Here is a 6,763-nt window from a genome sequence, read left to right as displayed (position 1 = left end):
TTGCTGCACCTCGCCCACTCGTGCCTCATGCCTTTCCCGCTTGGTGCGCTCCTTGGCCGCTTTGTTTTCGGCCTCAGATAGCGCTTGCTGCAGGGTCGCCACCTAGATCGTGGCCCCTGGCAAATTCATGATGATCCTGTCATTTTGCAATCATGTCTTCTTTTATATATACATATCTATAGACAGAGTATTACTTACCCTTGTTCTCCTCCAGCTGCCTCTTGGCAAGGCCGAGCTCTTTCTTGGACCACTCAGGTCCTGCTTCAATGTGGCAACCTCCGCAGTCTGTGCGGCAGCGACCAGTAGCGAAGCCTGCATACGCATATAGACATACTTGTGTTAGACTCCTGCGATATTGTTTGATCCTCTATTCGGCTTTTCTTTTTGAACACTGAACAGAGCATCAGGGGCTACTGTCTATGCGGTAATATTTTTCCTATATTTCAAACACTTACCTCAAAGCCTGTTAGAAGGCTGGCACAGGCTTCAGTCAATCCGCTCTTGGTGGACTGAACCTTCTGAACCACCACACTCATAATAGTGCGGTGCCCTTCGTCAATGGAAGTGCTGCGAAGCACTCCCAGCAGATTGTCCGGTGCCTCTGGATGGACAGAGGTCACCGGCACAGGCGTCTTGCCCCTCTTGGAAGGAGGCCGCCTGCCCGAGTCCGGAACCGCTGGAGGTTCCGGCGCGGTGTTCGGCTGAGGGCCGAACTTGGAGCCCTCGGGGGCCTTTTTCCCTCTGCTCCCGGAGTCCGGAAGGTCGCCTTGAGGCGCCTCCGGGACTGTTTCCCCTCCACCCGGTGCCTCTTGAGACAACACCTAGGCGTTGTCCGTAGGGCAAGGGGAGGTGGAGATCGGAAGTGGATCGCTATCCATATCCGACAAGTCCAGGGAGCCGTCCGACGAGGATACGTTGATACGGGCTTGGGACGTCTGCGTAATCACTATTCGGCATTAGGAGGAGCAGTGCGACAAAGGAATGCTATGAGTTACTTTGGTATCTGAATACTTACGACTTTGCCAGGGGCTTGGACCTGGGCAGCCACTCGTCTTCGCCTTCGGCGGCGGTGGTGGAACTGTCCGGAAGGAGAGTCCTTCCCATCTTGGACCCTTCGGCCCCCCAGTAGGGGCGGCCTTCCTTTTCTTGTCTCCCCCGACTAGAGGGGGAGCATCTTCTTCTTCCTCCTCGTCTTCGGGGGAGGTGTGCATCGCGGAGTTATCGGACGATGAGTCCGATAACACCTGGCATCGGGAACTCTTTCGGGTTCCCTTGGCCTTCTTGGTCTTCTCCGACACCTTGTAAGGAGCCGGAGTCAACATCTCCGTCAGGAGAGCGTCAACTGGGCCTTCGGGCAAAGGAGCCGGACACTCGATCTGTCCGGACGTCTCTTGCCAGTCCTGTCAAAGGTACGGGAGCTTAGATCCCGCATAGAGTCAAACTATGAAAAACAAGTATCCTGTAAGAGGTAAAATAGCTTATTGCGCTGTTTTGGCGCTTCGCGCAGAATCCGCGATCCTCGGTAGTGGGAGGGGGAACCTCGGCGCCCTTGAATAGCACCTTCTAGGCATTCTCGTGTGTTGTATCGAAGATCCTGTTCAGAGTTTGGTGCTGGGCCGGATCGAACTCCCACAAGTTGAAAGCCCGTTGTTGACACGGGAGGATCCGGCGGATGAGCATGACCTGGACTACGTTGACGAGTTTGAGCTTCTTGTTCACCATGTTTTGTATACATGTTTGGAGTCCGGCCAGCTCTCCCGAACTACCCCAGGACAGGCCCTTCTCTTGCCAGGAGGTGAGCCGCGTGGGGATGCCAGATCGGAACTCGGGGGCCGCTGCCCATGCAGGGTCACGCGACTCGATGATGTAGAACCACCCCGATTGCCACCCCTTTATGGTCTCCATGAAGGAGCCCTCGAGCCATGTGACGTTGGGCATCTTGCCCACCATGGCGCCTCCGCACTGCGCCTGGCGGCCGCTCAGTACCTTTGGCTTGACATTGAAGGTCTTCAGCCATAAGCCGAAGTGGGGCTTGATGCGGATGAAGGCCTCGCACACGATGATAAACGCCGAGATGTTGAGGATGAAGTTCGGGGCCAGATCATGGAAAATCCAGGCCGTAGTAGAACATGAGACCCCGGACGGATGGTGGAGAGAGAATCCCAGTCCGCGGAAGAAATGGGTAAGGAACACCACCCTCTCGTGGGGCCTGGGGGTGGGGATGAGCTGCCCCTCATCTGGGAGCCGGTGCGCGATGTCGCCGGGCAGGTATCTGGCTCTCCTCAGCTTCTTGATGTGTCCCTCCGTGACGGAGGAGACCATCCACCTGCCTCCCGCTCCGGACATGGTTGGAGAAGGTTGACGTGGGAAGTGCGGACTTGGGCGCTGGAGCTCGAGTGTGCGAAAATGGATGAGCAAAGGAGGAAGAAGGCGTGGATGAAACGGTGAGTCCTTGTCCCTTTGTATGGGCAGCCGAAACTATGCGCCCCCACTAGCCGGGTAAAACTCGCTTATCCCCCAAGCGCCGTAATCGGTGGCGCGGTTGGGTTACCCACGCTCGTATTGATGAGAATCCCGTAATTAGGGGAACACGATCTCTGCTTTGACAAGACGTGTCAAGAAACTGCCTCGCGTTGTGTGCGGGGCTAGTTAAAGGAAACGGTTCGAATAATTACTGGGCCATGGCATAATGTCATGTTGCCAAAATGTGTTAGTAGATTAGATTCGTGGAAATGTTATTCTCTCTACGGTGGTATGTGGAACTTATTTTGCAGGGTCGGACATTATCCTTATATTCAAATTCTTCCGTGATGTATTCGGAGGAGGAACCCGCATTGCAACGCCGAAGACAACACTGCATGTTGGACTCATCGTCATTGAAGCCTGGTTCAGGGGCTACTGAGGGAGTCCGGTATTAGGGGTCTCCGGACAGTCGGACTATATCCTTTGGCCGGACTGTTGGACTATGAAGATACAAGATTGAAGACTTCGTCTCGTGTCTGGATGGGACTCTACTTGGCGTGGAAGGCAAGCTAGGCAGTACGGATATGGATATCTCCTCCTTTGTAACCGACCTTGTGTAACCCTAACCCTCTCCGGTGTCTATATAAACCGGAGGGTTTTTAGTCCGTAGGACAACATACAATCATACCATAGGCTAGCTTCTAGGGTTTAGCCTCTCCGATCTCGTGGTAGATTAACTCTTGTAATACCCATATCATCAAGAATAAATCAAGCAGGACGTAGGATTTTACCTCCATCAAGAGGGCCCAAACCTGGGTAAAACATCGTGTCCCCTGCCTCCTGTTACCATCCGCCTTAGACGCACAGTTCGGGACCCCCTACCCGAGATCCGCCGGTTTTGACACCGATAGTCACGAATACCAAGAGGTGGTCGAGGTGGTCATTGTTGATGACGCGTCCATGGCGAAGATGAGCGGCGGTGATGTTGATGTCGAACCATACCTAAATAGCCGAAACACAAGTAGGACACAGAACCGCAACTCAAATTCTCAAAGCAAAATTGGAGCAAAATTGTCGAAGTTGGTGTTGGTAAGCGGTGGTTGTGTATGTGGTATATGGTGGTGGTATGCGGAAGTGGTGGTGGTATGCGGAAGTATATGTGGGCACCGGAACAAAATTTGACGAAATATGGACGAAAAGCGAGCGGAGGAGAGGAACTGATGCTGCCAGGGGCTGGATGTTCAGGCGTGATGGCTGGATGTCCGGGTGCCAGATGTCCAGGCTATCGGGCCGGATGTGTAACACCCTCGATGCGACTATAGCTCCCACGTGTCGAGGCACGACTTAGAGACATAATCGCATTGAAGGCATATGTCATAAGTTAGGCAATCTTCACAACATCCCATGTAATAATAATAAAAAGGGAGATAACATAGTTGGCTTACACTCGCCACGTCAAACAAGTACATGAATAACATTACATCATCCAAACACTCATGGCCCGACTACGGCGCCAAAATAAAAGAGAACCCAACATGCGACATGGTCCCAATCACCCGCAACTGGGCACCACTACTGATCATCGGGAAAGGAAACATAGTAACGCTGAGAGTCCTCGTCGAACTACCACTTGAGCTCGTACTCATCACCTGGAGCGGAAACACCTGGACCTGCATCTGGAGTTATAGTATATGTGAGCCACAGGGACTCAGCAATCTCACACCCTCGCGATCAAGACTATTTAAGCTTATAGAAAGGGGTAGGGCAAATATAAGTGGAGCTGCAGCAAGCGACTAGCATATATGGTGGCTAACTTATTCGCAAAAGAGAGCGAGAAGAGGAGGCAAAGTGCGAGCGAGAATCTAGAGGAACAACCTGCGCAAGCATTACTCCAACACCGTGTCCACTTCCCGGACTCCGCCAAGAAGAGGCCATCATGGTAACACACTTGGTTGATACATTTTAATTAAATTAAGGTTCAAGTTATCTACAACCGGACATTAACAAATTCCCATCTGCCCATAACCGCGGGGCACGGCTTTCGAAAGTTCAATCCTTGCAGGGGAGTCCCAACTTAGCCCATGACAAGCTCTCACGGTCAACGAAGGAATAGACCTCCTCCCAAGACGTTCCGATCAGACTCGGTATCTCGGTAACTCAAGACACTTTGACAGGTTAAAACAAGACCAGCAACACCGCCCGAATGTGCCGATAAATCCCGATAGGAGCTGCACATATCTGTTTCTCAGGGCACACTCAGATGAGACATCCTACGAGTAAAACCAACCCTCAAGTTGCCCCGAGGTGGCCCCGCAGTCTACTCGGTCGGACCAACACTCAGAGGAGTACTGGCCCGGGGGGGTTAAAATAAGATGACCCTTGAGTCTGCAGAACCCAAGGGAAACAAAAGGCTAGGTGGCAAATGGTAAGACCAATGTTGGGCATTGCTGGAAAAGCTTTAATCAAGGCGAACTATCAAGGGGTTCCCATTATAACCCAACCGCGTAAGGAACGCAAAAATCTGGGAACATAACACCGATATGACGGAAACTAGGGCGACAAGAGTGGAACAAAACACTAGGCGAGAGGCCGAGCCTTCCACCCTTTACCAAGTATATAGATGCATTAAGATAACATAGCAATATAATGATACCCCAAGAAGTAAATAAATGTTCCAACAAGGAACGGCCTCCAATCTTCACCTGCAACTAGCAACGCTATAAGAGGGGCTGAGCAAAGCGGTAATATAGCCAATCAACGGTTTGATAGGACAATGGTGGGTTAGAGGTTTGACATGGCAATTTGGGAGGCTTGCAAGCAAGTGGTAGGCATCGTAGCAATGGCATAGCAAAAGAGCGAGCAAACTAGCATAGCAAAGATAGTAGTGATTTCGAGGGTATGATCATCTTGCATGCATCCCCAAAAGCAAACTCAACAGGCTCCTCGTTAGCGAACTCGTCTTCCGGCTCTACCCAAACAAGACAAACAAGCAACAAGGATACAATCAACCACGTGCAAACTCAAGCAATATGATGAAATGATGATATGCTATGCGGGATGCGACGCGGGATGCAAAATGCAAGATATGACAGGAAATGCATGAACCTGGCCTCAACTTGGAATTCCAAGGGTGCCACTGGAAAGATGAGATGAAATCGCTTGAAAACGATATAAAGAACGCCGGAATCGGAGTTGCGGTTTGGAAATGGCAAGCGATTCAAAAATGACACCGGTCTGCGATTTACAGCAAGTAGGCATCTAAATGCAATGAGATGAACAGGCTACAGCCACCAAACATGACAACAAAATACATGGCAGGGATGCACACAAGATGCTTGACAAAATTCTAGCACTGAGCTACGGCCAATTCATCCATTAGGAGGTTCAAACAAGCATGGCAAAAACGCAAATGGTAAATCAGATCTCAGACTTGGTGAAATTAATGCTTGTCTGCAATTTCAGATCATATAGCCCTCTTCGGAGCAACAAAACAACATGCTACAGGACCTGAACATTACAAAGAAAGACATGGCATTGAGCTACTCAACAAGCTTAACAAAAGTCCCTTAGTGACCTTGAGCCGAAAGGGACCACAAAATATACTAACAAGCACACGAACATAGCAAAAACATAATCAGTTTTCAGACTTAGTGAAAACTGGGACATGCTGAAACATAACTCACAAATGCATGTTTACGAGCTCGATGCACTCACCACAGTGCAAGTCATGGCAAAACAAGCATACATCCATCAAGAAGGCACAAAACGCAAGCTATACATGGCACGAACAATGGCATAGAATGCACGGATCAACTACAATAACATCGGCAAAATCGCAAACAAGTTGATGATCTGCCCAGATTCACAACGAAGCAAAAGTAGAACTCGATTGACTCAAGCTAGGGTGCTCCATAATTGCAAACAAAGACATGGATGGATAGAGCACTACAATATTCACAAAACTCCTTTACTGATCATCCTCAACAGAGGCACGGATCACTAGGAAATAGCATGAACATATGGCATCGCGAACTAAACAATCCCAGGACTTAGTGAAATTACTAAGTCCCTGAAAACAGAATGAGCAAGTGCACCACTTTGCAAGCTTGCACAAGTCACCACACACATCCTAAAAATACATGGGTTGCACCTCTGGAAAGATGACAAAACCCTTAACAAAATACATGAAGAACTCACGGGCATATCATGCACACATTAATCATGGTAAAAATGACAAAAGTGCTAAATGAAGTAACAGATCTGACAATTAACTCAAGTAGCCCTCTTCTAACAGCATTTC

This window comes from Triticum dicoccoides, chromosome 7A (genome assembly GCF_002162155.2).
Source record: "Triticum dicoccoides isolate Atlit2015 ecotype Zavitan chromosome 7A, WEW_v2.0, whole genome shotgun sequence".
In the NCBI taxonomy this organism is placed as follows: Eukaryota; Viridiplantae; Streptophyta; class Magnoliopsida; order Poales; family Poaceae; genus Triticum; species Triticum dicoccoides.
This window is presented reverse-complemented; position numbering follows the sequence as displayed.